Source organism: Aythya ferina (assembly GCF_964211825.1).
Source record: "Aythya ferina genome assembly, chromosome: 13".
NCBI lineage: Eukaryota > Metazoa > Chordata > Aves > Anseriformes > Anatidae > Aythya > Aythya ferina.
In genome coordinates, this window is record NC_140311.1 from 10,144,291 (window position 1) to 10,159,378 (window position 15,088).

A 15,088-nucleotide genomic window follows, 5' to 3' on the forward strand; every position below is an offset into this window, starting at 1 on the left:
GGTGTCCCACACATCACCTCGCTGCTTTTCCCTCTCCCTGTCCCCCCACACCCCTGTCCAGACGTCTCATCCACTTACAAGCTGGTGGCCGTGCACAGCACTCGGTGTCTGCTCCGGGGGCTGCAGCGGGTGGCAGGGGGCTCCGAGGCGGCCCCTCTCTTAGCAGCTCAGGCAGCAGCGTCTGCAGAGAAGGGAAATGGCCCCAGTGTCACAAGCAGCACCGCCAGCACCCGTCTCCAAGCGGTGGAGGCCAGCAGCTCTCCATCGGACCCGCGGGCTGCCTGCTGCAAGCCACAGCCATGAGCAACTCTGTGTGTGCCTGAAACACTTGATGGAGCAACGTGGGGCAAGTTTTGCAGGGTAATTTTCTTTCCCTTCCACAAATGGAAGGGAGAAGCTGGTTTCCAGCCCCTTCTCTGCTGTTGCCCAGCGCGGTGACCACGAGCACAGTGCTTGTTCCTCTCCGCCACCATCAGTGGCAGGACCCCCCCTCGCCCGGCCGGGGCTGCTAAAGGCACTCCAGGCTCGGAGGCATCTTCATCCCCGCGAGGACTGCAGGAAGACAGCAAACAGGCAACACCGGGCCGAAACGAGATGAACACATAAGAGGATTAATCAGAGATAAGGAGCAACGATGCAAAATTTGCAGCACTTTTCTCCCTTACTCCCTTGATGCTCCGTGTGTGTGACGTGTGCTTTGGGTACAATATATTCCACCCGTGCCCGGCCGCTCAGTGCCACTCGGTTAACGCTGCTCTTTGAGCCTCTCAGCTCCTCTGCCTCCCAGCACCACTGGTTTTAACCTTGTGCTCATTTCCAGGTCCCTCGCTCCCCCCACGCCTGCTGGACGTGAAGAGAGACCTGCGGAGGAGCTGGCCTGGAGAAGGATTTGCAAGAGGAGGAATTTATTACTGCGTATGAAGTCCGGAGGGGAGTTAAATAAAGGGAGGAGAGTTATAGATCGCTTATATCCCATTATCGAGAGGGCGCAATCTGTCTGCACCCGCTCCCAAATGGCAGCCGGGAAGATTCAGGGAGGCTGTCAGCCTGTCTCTCCTGGCACAGCGGAAAGCAGCTTGAAAAAATCCAATCAAACGCTTTCCTTTGGGCCCTCCCGAATCCCAGGACTTTCACTCGGGATTTACGGAGAGCAATTTGCTCGGTTGATGGCTTGCCAGGGGTTTTGGGGACCGCTATTTCCATGCGGCGTGGCGCAGAGCGGGGAGGGAGGGCTGCAGGACCGCAGAGCGAGCGGTGTCCCCAGCCGAGATCGCAGTGTGATGGCCCCAGAGGGATAACGAGGCAGCGTGTCCTGGCTTGGTGTCAGCATGGGCTGGACCCCGGAGCTCACCCAGCATGGGCCAGCCACCCAGGACTGAACACAGAAGCCCCTGAGCTATGGCCACCTCTCCACATGCCTCACCACCATGCCTGGAAAGGAGAAATCTGCTTCCCACAGAGCCAACCCCTGCTTCCCTGTGTGGGAACAAATGGGGACCACTGCCCACGTGTCCCATCTGGGAGCAGGGCTGCAGGGATGGCTTTTCCTTGAGCAGCTCCGAGCTCCTGCCACAGCCACGGAGGTGACCGTCCCCAGCCTTGACCAACGCTGGCTTTGGGAGGTGACAAACAGCATCGTAAGGTCCCCTGTCCCATCCTGCCCCTCCGGGAGCCCTTCTGGTGCTCTGAGGCTCGGTACAGCCCTTGAGCTGATAGCAGATAAAGGCAACATCACTGAAAAGGAAAAAAATAAAATAAAAAAGGGATGAGAAGGAGCTTTGAGTGCGATGTTTTCCGCCTGGGGCTGCCGGCGTTTCTAGCAGAGAGGCTTAATGTATACTGGGTTATAATCTCTTTACAACCTGCACCGGAGCTGTCCTCGGAGCAGGCGTGCGAGCAGCCCAGGTAGCCAGCTCTATATTTAGCGGCCCGCCCACCCACGCACACTCTGTTTTCCACACGTGTGTACAAATGTGGCACCGAACCGCCAGCCTCGGGAGACGGCGTCTCTCTGTTTGTCGACAGGAGACGCGCACGGCGCCCCAGCTGCACGCCTCCTCGCCCACCACTCACCCGAAGGCGCTCGCCTGGGGGGAAACAGTGCAGGCACGGGGACGCGGAGCTGCTCCTGCGGTGGCACACGTGCTCGGGGTCCCCGAGGGATGCGTACACACGTGGTCTCCCAGAGGGATGCAGGCAGCCGGGGTCCCCGAGGGATGTGCACGCACACAGCCTGCACATGGGACACGTGTCTGTGCTGCCCGTGGGATGCAGGCGCCGTCCCCCGAGGGACACGCACGCCCACGGCTGCGTAACACCCTCTCCCGGCAAAGTCTGCTCCCCACCAGGCAGCACGGCTGCTCCGACGCCAGCCGGGGAGACCCGGAGGCAGGAGCAGGGGATGGGAAACGCAGCCCTGCTTCCACAACCGGGCAGCCTGCTGACCGCCCAGGAGCACGCGTCCCCGACCGAGTGACCAGAAAGAGCCAAAACTTGGCCCCGGGGGTGTCTCGGCTCTGCCTGTGCCATTCTGTGGCTCCTTCTCTGCCCGGAGCTTGGGAGCAGGTGGAGCTGTGGCTCCTGCTGAAGGCACCGCAATGCCCAGGGCATTCTCGTGCGCCCAGCCCCGCAGCGGCAGAGCGCTGCCTCCTCCTGCACGGGAACCTGACGGCTTTCCGAGTTCCTGCAGACACCGGAGTAATTAGCCTGATCAGCCCATGCAAATCAGTTCCTATTTGAAACAGCCTTATTTAACCTGACACGGGTGGTATTTGCCTCATGAAGTTTTCACACAGATCAGTCTCCCCGGTTTCAGGTGTGAAAGGGGACGGGGGACGGGCTCCCTGCACGCACCCCGACCGCCTCGGCTGCGCCGGCGGGCGAGGGCAATTCCTCATCGGCGCTCCTCCCGCGCGAGGTGACGTCGCTTCCAGAAACAAAGGGGCTCGGGCTCTGAAAAACCATCTCCTGTGGCGATGGATTATGTAATTAGATCATTCCAGTCATTTAGAGGAGTGTTTGGATAACTGAATTTACACAATTTAGCCCTTGGTATCGCCCAGTTCAAAAGGAGAGCCCTCCCAGGCAGCCTGTTCTGAATATGCAAATCAACCGTGCACGAGCATATTCATTTTGTAAAGTGCAAGCCGTGAAAGCAATGCCAGTTCTCATCCGTTTCTGGCTGACATTTTATTTAATAGGCGATTAATTTGCCCCAGCATCCCCAGCAGCAGCAACAACTGCCTCCCTGACCTCCCGCGGCGCGGTGCAAGCACCGTCCCCCAGAGCCTCGGTGGGATGGAGCCCAAATCCCCGTCCTGCAGCCAACAAGCTCCCTGGGACGCTCCTGATGGAGGTGTTCTTCCAGGGACAGCATCAGGGGTGCCTGAACCCTCCTTGAACGGGCAGGACAGAGGCACCCTGAGCACCCTGGGGAGCCTGGGTGGAAGGAGAGGGTGCCCGAAGCACCAGCCGCCCTGGGAGAGCCCAGCCCGCACCGCTCTCCTCTCCAACCGCGCCGCTCGCCTCAGTTTTTTTTCCCTCTCCTTCTCTCCAATTTATCTTTTTGACACGTTCAATGATGCTCCTGCAGACTGCAAACAATAGAGACAGAGTTTCAGCCAAGGCAATTTCTAAGCTGAATCAAAGCTAAAATCACCTAGGCACAGAGCAGCCGAGGACATGCAGCTCAGCGAGGGGGGGAGCGGCGAGGTGCCCAGGTGCCCCCGGCCCCCCAACACCGTATCCAGCACAGGGGGATCGGTGCCCTGAGACCCCCTCTCACCCCACGATGCTCTCCCGACACCGGTGGCATTATTTCTCCCCCTGGGTGCAGACCCCCACCCCGCAGCCAGGCAGGGTGCCGCGGTGCTGCGGCCCCTGGCAGCTGCAGCCCTAAGTCCCTGCCGCCAGCTCCGTGCTCCGCATACCAAGCGCCAGCTTTCGCTTCCCCGACCTCACAGCCCGGAGGAGCAACCCAAATCTTCCAGGCGGAGATTTTTTTATTTATTTATTTCATTTTTTTTTTTCCCCTTCAGACGCTACGCAGAGGAGCTGGGATGGATGGACAGCCAGGTGGGGAGAGGCAGATGATGAGCTGATTTCTGCCAAGCGCGCCTCATCTCTGGACTCGTAACAACAGGCAGGATCCTCAGCATGACTCAGCCTGTGCACACGTGCTGCTTCCCCTCCCCACGTCCCCGCGCTCGGCCACCAGCCCACAAGGAGCAGACAACGCCTGCCGCCCCGGTGCCCACCCCCAGAGCCCACCCCAGGGCAGGGAGAGCCGAGAGACGCCTGTGCCAAAAAGCAGAGAGCAAAGCAGGGGGGTTGGAGCTGTGCGTGCTGACACCTCGCTCGCCTCGTAACCCGCGTGGAAGCAGCTGTCAGAGCCCGTCTCGTTCCAGCTCCCTGCCCCGGTAATGCCGCTTACCGCCCGTGCTGCCGGTCTGTGTCTCTCCAGTGGGCTCTGAGCAGCCGGAGCCTCGCTGCAGGAGCAAAGCAGCGCCCGGCTGGGCAGAGCAGGAGGAGATGTGGAACCGAAAGCATCAGTGGTCCCTCGCGCCCCCCCATCCGGGGAGCTGCACAGGACACCGCTCACATCCCAGCTCAGGCTCTGTCCTGTCCCCCAGCCGGTTCCATCCCTCTCCAGAACACCGACCCGGGGCTGAGCACCTCCCTGGGAGCACACCCACGGATCCAGAGCCCTTCCTGCCCCTGGGAGCGAGTTCCCCACGCCGCCTGCTTACGATCAACACCGTGGCATGGGAGCTGAGGACTGACAGCCCTGAAGATGGCATGGCAGCTCTGGCTGTCCCGGGAGGACCCGTCAAGCTGTCACACAGCATTAGCTGCAACACGTCCCCGCACTGCGCGCTGCAGCCTGCTCCGCGGGGCTGCCCTGTCCCAGCCACGTCCCCTGGGATGGCTCCGGTCCAATGGCTCTGCTGCCGTTTGTGCCCTGAGCCCCGCAGAGTGAGGTACACGGCTCTGCTCACAGCATCACCATCGGGGTTTCACCCTGAAGCAAGCCCGTGGCAGTGCCTTGGAGGAGCGGTGGCACAGCCTGGCAGCTCCCCAGGCACCGTGCCCGTTCGCAGCACCCGTGTTAGCACCCTGGGAGCATCCAAAGACATCTGCAAGCAGAGCCACTGCCCGTGGCCCTCTCAGCTGTCACCTTGGCACTTTGGGGGAATGACAATTCGCTGCAAAATCCTATCAGATGACTTCGTGTGCCCTGTGTCATACACGGGAGCCAGAAACTAAGTGTGGCCTCGGGAGCTCGCCGCCCCGCTGCCTGCCTGCTCACATCAGCTCTCTGAGGCAGGGATGGGATCTGGGCAGCTGTGGGAGCAGGGTTAAGCATCGCTGGCTGCGTGGGCACCAGCTGGGCAGGGGACAGCACGGGGACAGCTACAACCCTGCGAGGCCAGGCACATCTCTCCCCACTGCTCCCAGTTTGGCCGAGAGCACCAAAATCACCCCCCAGAGCTCCAGACCCACGGGAGGAGCCATGGGCGCAGCAGGATGTGTGCAGAGCCTCTCCTGATTCTTTGCTGCCCAGACTAAAACCCTCCTGCTAGCCTATAAAAAAAGGGAATCAAAACAACAACAAAAATCGAGTTTCTTTCACGACTCCCTGCCAGCCCGCGGGGACACACTGTGTGTGGCACTGACAGGAGGTGCCACAAATTCCGGGGACGGACAGGAGGTGCTCCCAGGCCCTCCTCCTGACTTTCTGGGTGACTCCAGCAGCAGAAGCTGATGCACGAGCAGGGTGACAAGGTCAGGCAGCCAGCCTGCCAAAGGCGACCATGAAAAACGCCTGGGAGATCAGAGCCCCGTCTGGAGCAGATCCCTCAGTCACAAACAGGGCTGCTCCGAGCCAGCCCTCCCTCACACGCCACCCGGGCTCCGGCTGGATGCTGGCGTAACGCCCGCAAATCGCAAGCCCCGGCACCGCTTTGTTGGTTTTGTAAAAATCCACACGCAGCAACTCACGCTCGCCAGCATCCCTGCTGACACCTCATTTGCAAGAATATTGCTGGGGGCAGGTAAACACAGCCGAGTTATTAGAATCAGCCTTATCAGAGAGTATCAAACCGGGACCTCATCCTGCGTGAGCAGGTAGGAAGGGAAGGCACTGCCATAAAGACATCATCCCCTAAAGAGCAGAGACAAGGCAAACACCGGCATCCTCCTCTGACAAGCCTGGCCCTGGAGCTGACACCAAAGCACCCAGCTTCTGCCCTGCGACTGCGAGGTCTTCTTGCCTCCCTCCGTGTCCCCAGCCCAGGCACAGCCAGGCCCCTCTGTGCTTCTTGGGAACGTTGGTCTCATCAGTTTGCTTACACCGGGAGCAGACCCAACAGCTCCCTGCACAGCACGTGATTTCCATCACACACCAAAACAAAACCCCAAACCAAGCACCAAACCCCTTATCCTCAAAGTGCCTGAGCACCCGTGCAAGCAGAGCACTTCTGCAGGGAGCAGGAGCAGAGCGGCAGGGGAGGAGCTGCAGGGGTCATTAGCAGTGCGTCCTGCTAACGGGAAGGGAATTAAGTGCTTCCCCAAGAGCTCAGCATCGGGATTGGGATTTAGCAGCATCATCCTTTAGGGATTGCAAAAAAACAATGTAAACTCCAGGGGGATTAAAGCTGAAGAGGATATCGGGTAGGGAGGAGAGGCCAGCACCACAGGAGGGACACGATTACAAAATTACCTGCCGGGATTTAGGAAGATAAATGACGTGAGATTTCATACGGATAAATCGAGACTTAATACAGCCGGGGAGACGGCCGGTGCCGAGACAGGTGCAGCCTTGGTAGCACAGAGCGAGGCTGGAGACGAGAGCCCGTAGCGAACAGACGCTGAGTTTGCACAGCAAAGGCATTTTGTGAGCGATGCCAGCGCAGGGCAGGAGCACAAACTGCTGCTGCTGGGAGGGGACAGGGGGGCGGCAGGGCTCCAGGACCCTCAGCCCCTGCTCAGCAGCCAGGTCGTGCTCTTTTCCCTTGTGGTCACAAAGCATGGGGACAGTTTAACCTCTGCACCACGGCCAGGCTAGCCTCTGCCCTGCTGCCTGTCCCCTTCACACAGGCATCGCAGGATCTGCTGGCAGCACGCAGGGGAGCAAGAAGCAGAAATAAATCAGGGCCAGAACAAGCTGCACACCCCCATGCCTCATGGGCAGCAAACCCAGCAGGCAGCTCAGGAGGGCTGCCTGCCCCTGAGCTAGCTCCATGGCCATGGCCAGGCACCCCCAGGTACCTCCAGGTACCGCAGGACCCACGGGGATGCTGCTGTTCTGGAAACCCGGCCGTGTGGGAGCTGCCTCGGGGCTGAGTCACGCTGCCGGTGGCTTGCAGGCACACCGGGTGGCTACCACCGTGCTGGGGCAACCTGCTGGAGAGCCTGGGTGCCACAGAGCCTGGGGAAACTGAGGCACGGGTGAGGGAGGGACGCGGTTATGGAGCTCACAGGCAGTGCAGAAGCCCGTGCCCCGTGCCTGCCCAGGGTGGAAATGTTGAACAGAGGGCTAAAGGCTGCCTCGAGGCACCTCGCCCCATGGGAGGCGTCACCCTCGCCTTCTAACATGGTCCCAAAGATAGAACAAGCCCCCCCAAACCCAAAGGATGATTAGCACCTCTTCAGAAAGGGAGCAATTACCACAAAACCACAGATTATGCAAATACCTTGGTTACCACAAGGATGCTCGCTGAATGCTGAGCAGGGAAAAAAAAAATAAAAAAGTGCCACAGCGAACGAAAATTTGTTTAGCCAAGAGCGGTGTGACGTCTCTTCAGAGCGCTGAGATGGGAGACGGGCAGGCGGGCTGTACGAGGACATCCCAATGCACCTGAGAGGACAACAGGGCGAGGAGACGGTGCCTGGCTTGTCGTTCTCCTCCCAAAGCACTTCGGGGAGGTGAGCATCGCTCCTGCTTGAAGGCTGAGGAAACAGAGGCACGGACACAGAGCCAGCCGCTGCTTCCTACCCCCACCGAGCTGAGAAGCCGTAAGCAGCGGGAAGGCTCCTCACACCACCCCCAGGCTGCTGCCGCACGCGCCGGTGAAGGCAGATTTACGATGGAGGCCTGGCCTCACCTCCTGCAGGAGCAGCGAACGCCTCGGCACGCAGCACTGGCAGCCCCTTCCCACCAGAGATCACGAACACTCGGTGGATTTTGCCCAGCCTGCGCTCCCACCCACCCCTAGAAGGTGCTCCGGCTTCCAAGCCAAAGCTCTGCTGCGGAAAACGTGAGGGTGAAAGCCTGCCTGAGAAGCAGGGCTGTGCCCGCTTGGACCGTGACGGCAGCTGCCTCCACAAATCCGTCCCTGGCTTTGAAGTACCCTAAGAGTATTTCCAGGAAAAAAAATGCTTCTCTGCACCTCCCCGACAGGCTGGTGCTGGGGAGAGGCGGCTCTCAGCCCTGGCTGCACAGCACAGGGTGCTGAGGTGAGGCCCAACAGCCCTGCCCAGGGAGCCTGGTTTTCCCCCCCCGGCACTCCTGCAAGGCCAGCGCTTCCTTACGGCAACACTTGTAATGGATTTTCTCCAGACCAGCAAAGAACAACCTCTTCCTCACCCCTCCCGCCCTGTCCTGAGCTCACACGGACTCAGGGGAGGCAGAAAGCTAAACTCACGGACAAGGTGAAAAAAGCACGATGCCTCCAGCTAGGCATAAACACAGCAAAGAACATGGGCACTTACAGCCCCCCCGCAGCACCAGCAACCCCATCTGCTCCTGATACAGCTCCTGTTCCCTTTAGCCGTCCCGGAGGGCCTTTCTCCACCACCTCCAGCTCTTTTCTCTCTGCCTTTCCCCGAATCAGGCACGCTGTGCCCTGCTGCTGGGGTGCTGGAGGCACCCGGTCGCCCCGCAGCCCTAACTTGGGCTCGTACCACCGTGGCTACAGCCAGCCCAGCCCTGACCACCACACAGCTCAGGCCTTCCCGGCACCACCACGGCCCTCTGGAGGCACTGGGGGATTTCTTGCTGGTCCCTGGGCCGAGGGAGGCTTGTCCTTACAGCACGCATGACAGCAGGCGGATATCAGCTCCACCACACCAGCTGCCCTTCCCGCATCCTTCTTAGCACCGTTTCCATTTAATAATTCCACTTAATATTAACGTGCCTTTACCAAGAGCCCTTTTAGACTGGCAGCCGCCGAGTTGCTTGGAAACTGCTCGCTGCAGCGACGGCAGCCCTCTGGCAGAGGGCTGGGAGCCAGCACACCCCAGGAACCTGGCTGAGCGACCGCACGCCTCTCCTGCTGGGCGCAGCTGTGGGACGGCTCCGTCGCACCCCGAGCAGCTCCTGCACAGCACTCGAGCAAAATCTTATTGGCCTTGATGGATATTTCACCAAATCTGGAAGCCGAATTCATTAGGAGAGAGGGTTTTGCTGCACACGCAAGTCTCAGGGCAGCCTTAATGGTGAAGTCATTTACCGACACCTCCGTAATACCCTATGAATAATTAGGTATCTCTTCCAATTTACAGCTTACCATAAAACGCTGCCACAGTTTTGAAGATAGTACTTTTTTAAAAATACTGTAGCAATGACAAAAACCATAGTTTATCGCAGGAATGGCAATGGAAGTGTATATATATCCGTTGGCCAGGATTCTCTGGTGTACTTCCCTTGCTAATGGCTGCACAAGCATATATCCATCCCAGATTTATACCGTAGGATTTTCTATGCTTTGCTTTCGAATTTACATAATATGCGAAACTTTCTATATAAAATGGAGAAAGCAGGGAGCCGTTCCCACCAACCCACCCGCACGGATCGGGAGCTCCCCCGTCTTGCACCGCTCCCACTTCCCAGCGGTGCCGGCGCTCCGGGGATCCCACAGCTGCGTGTGGGACCCAGCCCTTGGGTTCAGCGCCGCCAGCGTGGCCCGAGACAGGCACACAGGATGAAGGAAGGGCTCCTCATCCCATCCCCTGTGTCCCTGCCCGTTGTGTTGCAGGATCTCAGCCTCCCAGATGAGCTCAGCCTCCAGGGCCGGGGTGAAGCTCTGCCCGCAGCCTGCTAGGGCAGCACCGATGGAGAACTGGGCTCCTCTCGGCTGCTTCTGGCAAAGCAAAGCAAAGATAACGCTTCCCAGATGCTGGGATGCAAAAGGTGTCAGAGGAGCACGCGGAGAGCTCAGGGCAGGAGGGCCAGAGGGCAGAGACGTGAGCAGAACAAGCTCTGCCAACACTGCGATGCACATCAAACACCAGCCTGCCTCACACCTTCCCCCACCGCCCCTGTGAAACGCTGCCTTTTTTTTTTTTTAATATTGTGGAATTAGAAGTCTGATTGATATGAATATGTAACAACACCGCTTTATTAATAGCAGCTGCATTATCAGTGAGCTCCCTGCTATTGGCAGGAGATCTGGGACAATCTGTGGTTTGAAAACTAAAGAGAAACGCAACCCGCAAAGGCAGCAGCAGCGAGATAATTTCATTCCTTTTCACGGTGAGCTGGCCAGGACATCACGAGCGCAGTGCTCGCCGAGACATTGCAATAGCTCTGCCTGCCCAGCTGCGGGAGCAGGCGCTGGAGCTGCTCCACAGCGCGCGCCTCGAGCCCCCCGCAGCAGGGGCTGCGGCCCCAGCCCGGGCAGGAGAAGCCCCTGGGGGCCGGGAGCCCCCCAGCCAGCCGCAACCCCTGCAAATTGAGGTCTCTCCGGACGGAGCACCGCGCAAATCTCCCTGACACGGGTAATAAACTCCCTTCGCAGTTTGCTTCCCTGCCTCCCCCCCTCCATCAGCCTGGAGGCTTAAATGAAAACAAGATTACAAAGGAGATTGGATTGGACATATTTCTGGTGTGCTATTTTAGCTGTAAATTATGCCAGCTTCATAAAACCCCAACTGTTCTTCCCCAAGATCCCTGCGTAGATTGGCTTGCCGAGATCAGGCGGACTGGGCGCTCGCTGCGGGCAGACATTGTCTGGAAAAACGCTGAAGGGGTCCAAGCGTTACCGAGATGCCATGGTGCTACGTGTGTGTATGGCAATACACACATGCACAAAGGCACGGCAGCACCCAAGAACTTCCCATGGCTGCTGATTAACTGAACAGTGACAAGCACACGCAGGTTTTCCCAGACCCAAGCCATTGGTGATCCGGCCTCTACAGATCCCCCGTGGCAGCTCAGCTGATGCTCGTCCCAGCCTCTGCTGCCACTGCGAGGCTGGGCGTGAGGTTTGGGGCCAGGAGCCCCGTGCACGGTGGCGCACACGTGTCGAGGGTAGCCAGGCTCGCTGCGGGCAGGGCTCGGCAGCAGGCTCTGCAGCACCAAGGCAAAACGGCCACAGCATGAAGTTTGCTACAGCAAAACTGGCGAGAGCTTTTGCAATTCGTCTCACGAGCAGCACTGCACCTTGGCTGTGCTCCACGACCCTGGAGGACAGCGGCGCTGCCCGAGCACACGGTGCTGCTTTGGGGCGAGCCTAGAGGCGCTGCCCGGAGCTAAAAGGACAACAGCTTGTGCCACGAGACGGCCCCTGGCCCTGCCCCTGCCAGCACCAGCCTCCCCCGGGTGCTGCAGCCACACCGCCAGGAGCAGGAGATGCCAAGGTCCCAGACCCACCCCGGCTGCTGAACCAGAGAAGCGGGGCTCTCAGGTGGGGCCGTAGGGGCGCACGCAGGGCCAGGAGCACCCAAAACACCCCCACATGGTGGGACTGCCCACGGCCAGTCCTTCCCAACACCAAGCCCTGCTGGGGACAACCCAGCTCTGCACCCCCTGCTCCTGCCCCTTCTCCTGTGGCACAGCGACAGCACCCGGTGCAGGCAGCCAGGCAATGGGACCCGGAGGCAGTGCCACCGCTCTGCGGCTGGAAGCGCTCTGCCACCTCCCAGGGACAAGAGGCACAGGGAAGCCCAGGGAGATGCCACTGCTGAAGCCCCCACAGCTCGGTTCCCGTTACCTGGAGGCTCAGGAGCACCGGCACGGCACGCTTTGCCTTTCCCAGCAGCAGACGGGCAGCGAGCTGTCTCCCCGCGATACTCCCACGGCTCCACCTGCTCGGAGCCCAGCCAGGTCCCACGGCGCTTCCTGCACGTGTCGGCTCACAGCCCCAGCCGAGGGCCCTGGGAGCAGCCCAAATTGACCCCTCTCTGGGGGTCAGGTGCACCCCACCTCGCTTATCCCCCTCTGGGCGATGCTCCAGCACAGGCTTAGCTTTGCACATCTGTCCCAGTGTCCCCACACAGAGACCCCTGCAGGGTCAGGAACCTTTCAGGACCCCTTCATAGGGAGGGAGACAGCACTGGAAGAGCAGGAAAAAGGCTCAAGACTGGGCAAGACAGTGGATGGATGCGGAAGGGTTTGTATCCAAAGACCCTGGGGCCCCACTCTGCTATCTGGCAGGGAGCTGCGTCTCCATCGGGCGGGCACACGTGTGACCCCAGCTGTGAGGAGCAGCCTCGCGCAGCCCGCTCCGTGCCTTTCCCCACCAGGACCTGGCACGGGGCTTGTCTGCACGTGTACATATCTATCAATACAAAACCAGGCTTCCCGAGCAATCAATAATGCTATTTAAGAGATAAATCTCGCTATTGACTGGCTGCTGAGGCCAGCTCCTGATTAATTTAAAAGAGACAGAGAACAGCGAGCAGCTCAGAAATGTTCCCAGCCTCGCTGGGCACTGATCCTGCAGCTCTCCTGCCCTCCTGCTGCTGCAGGCTCCGAGCCACCACCCGCACGAGCTCCTCCTGGGGTGTCCCAGCACCCCTCTTCATTCCCAGTCCCCCACCCCGTCCCCACAGCCAGCTGCTGAGCCCCAGGGCTCCGCGCCCTGCTCCACGCAGGCTGGAGGCTCTGCGAGGCAGCAACCTACTTTGTTCTGACAAAAACGCTTGTTCACCACAGAAACGCGGCGCCCGTGGGTTGGAGCTGCCCTGGCGAACAACACTTAACTCACAGGTCCGAATCCGGAGCGCTCTGCTGCCGATTGCCGCGGGCGCAGGGAAGGACCAGCGTTGGCGGCGCGCTGCGAGCACGAGGCAGGACTGAGGGCTCGAGGCTTTGTCCCTCGGTGCCAGCGAGCAGCTGCTGAGCACGCAGCAAAAGCGTCCTCCAGGTACCACGGGGCCGGGATGTGAGGCAGGAGCAGAGCCGTGAGCGGGTCCCACAGCCCAGCTCGCCCCTCCCCGGCACGCAGGTGGGCTGGCAGCGTGGCAGGGGATGGAGCAACACGCTGAAAACGTGTGTGCAGACCGTGCCCTGCCTCTAGGCTGCCTGCTGCTCTGGGATTTCTCCCATGCTAGGCTGGACCTGATGCTTTGAGGCTTCAGTTCGAGCACGCCGCTGTTCACTGCAGGGATAAAGCCTCCCTCCTGCCATACCAAAGGCCGTGTTTTGCACCTGCTCCACAGCCCCTTCCTTCACAAACCACCTCAATTCCCCCTCGCAGGCAGTCGCCTGCTCGTCTCGAAGTGGCAGCCCGCGGGCAGAGCTCCTGGCGAGGCAGAGCCGGCTGCTGGCAGCCAGCAGCACCTGCCCACAGCAGCGGGGGGACCGGGAGGCTTGGCCCCGGTGCCAATACCCCAGGGAGAGGCAGACCCACACCGAGCAGCGCCTGGACCTGCAAATGACACCCTGGAGGGCACGAGGCAGTGGTGCTGCCTGGGCAGGGGGTGGCCTGGGGCACCAGACCCTGCCAGTACGGTGACGGGGGCATTCCCACTCCCTTCTTTAGGGATAAAAACGTAAAGCACAGGGTTTTGGTGGCTGCTCAGGCGCAGTGTGGAACTCCTTGCCGCAGGATGGCAGCTAGCACTCGGTGTCCCTTGGGCCCGATCCAGCACCGCTCTTGGCCTCAGAGCAGACTCGTGCCCAGCGAGGCTCTCACACATGACAAGCCACATCTCAGCCCCTCTGGTGAGAAGCAGCTTCTCTCTCCTCCACCCTTCTCTTGCAGACCTGGGGAAACTGAAGCACGGGGAGGTGAAAGGCAGCACAGGGCTCGCTGCTTGTCATGCGAGAGGAGAAAGATGCAAAGATTTTCCCATTGCTCTTGCCCTGCAGCCCCCTTTGGAGGAAGCCACGTCTCTCCGCCAGTCCTGCTGCCGACAAAGAGGAAAACTCATCCCATCCCAATTGCTCTGGAGCTGGGAAACGAGGAAAAAAACACAAACAAGCCCCGAGCCAGGAGCCAAGCGCTTCCCCTCCCTTCTTTCAGCTCGGTGGGGTGCAACTCATTACAACCACGTCCACAACACCAGAATAACACAGAGGGCACCGGCACCCAGGGGCGCACCAAGGTGACCCAGCAGCAGTGGCACAGCTCCTGCCGTGCACCCCACTCCATCCTGCCTTGCCTGGGGTGGGCAAAGCCATCTCAGCAGGGCTGGGCGAGAGCGGTGCTCAGCAGCACAGCCCCATCCAGCCCCCACAGCCCCAATTCCTCATCCCACAGCATCGGCCGGGCGGGTGCCACCTGCAGAGCCACCACCCGGGGCCACCGTAGCTGCAGCGGGGGGGACAAACCCTGGCTGCTCCTCCGGGTGCCGCGGGACACCACGGTGTTCCCGTGCCCGGTCTCCCACCCGGGGGGGGGCAGAGCCTTGCTCCAGCAGCTCGGCGGCTTTCGGGCACCCAGCGCGGGGGCTGCGCACCCTGCAGGAGCGGGCGGCCTCCCCGCCGTGCGCCCGGAGCGGTGCAGAGGAGCGGGGCGCAGCTCGCCCCCGACGGCTGCTCCCGACGGCAGCGCCCCGGGAAGGGGGAGCCCCGGGCACGGCCCCGGCGCTCCCCGACCACCAACCGCGCTTCCACCCCCTCGGGGCTCACCTGGGCTCCGGCCGCTCTCCCTCCGTTACCAGCGGGGCCTGAGGCGGGCGGCGCGGCGGGCGGGCAGGGCCGGGTCCCCGCTGGCCGCCGCCGCCGCCGCCGCCCCCCCCATGGCTCCTGGCCGCCGCCCGGTGCCCGGTTGCCGCAGCGCCCAGCCCGCCGGCTCAGCAGCGGCCGAGCAGCCCCGGCTCAGCGAGCAGCCGGGACCGGCCGCCCCCGGCCCGCCATAGCCGCCGGGGCTCCCCGCTCCCTCCGGCCGGCGGCGGCGGTCCCGGTCCCGGTCCCGGTGCC

General features: G+C 61.1%; 1 protein-coding gene across 2 annotated transcripts in view; it reads right to left on the minus strand.

Moving 5' to 3' along the window:
* FRMPD3 (FERM and PDZ domain containing 3) overlaps positions 1–15,088 on the minus strand; it is a 41,159-nt gene extending 26,071 nt beyond the window's left edge. For both annotated transcript variants that reach the window (XM_084534600.1, XM_084534598.1), the window contains exons 1-2: positions 14,798–15,088; positions 79–181 (exon numbers count right to left, since the gene is read on the minus strand). The gene's annotated coding sequence lies outside the window, so the exon portion shown is untranslated. The remainder of the gene's footprint in view (positions 1–78; positions 182–14,797) is intronic.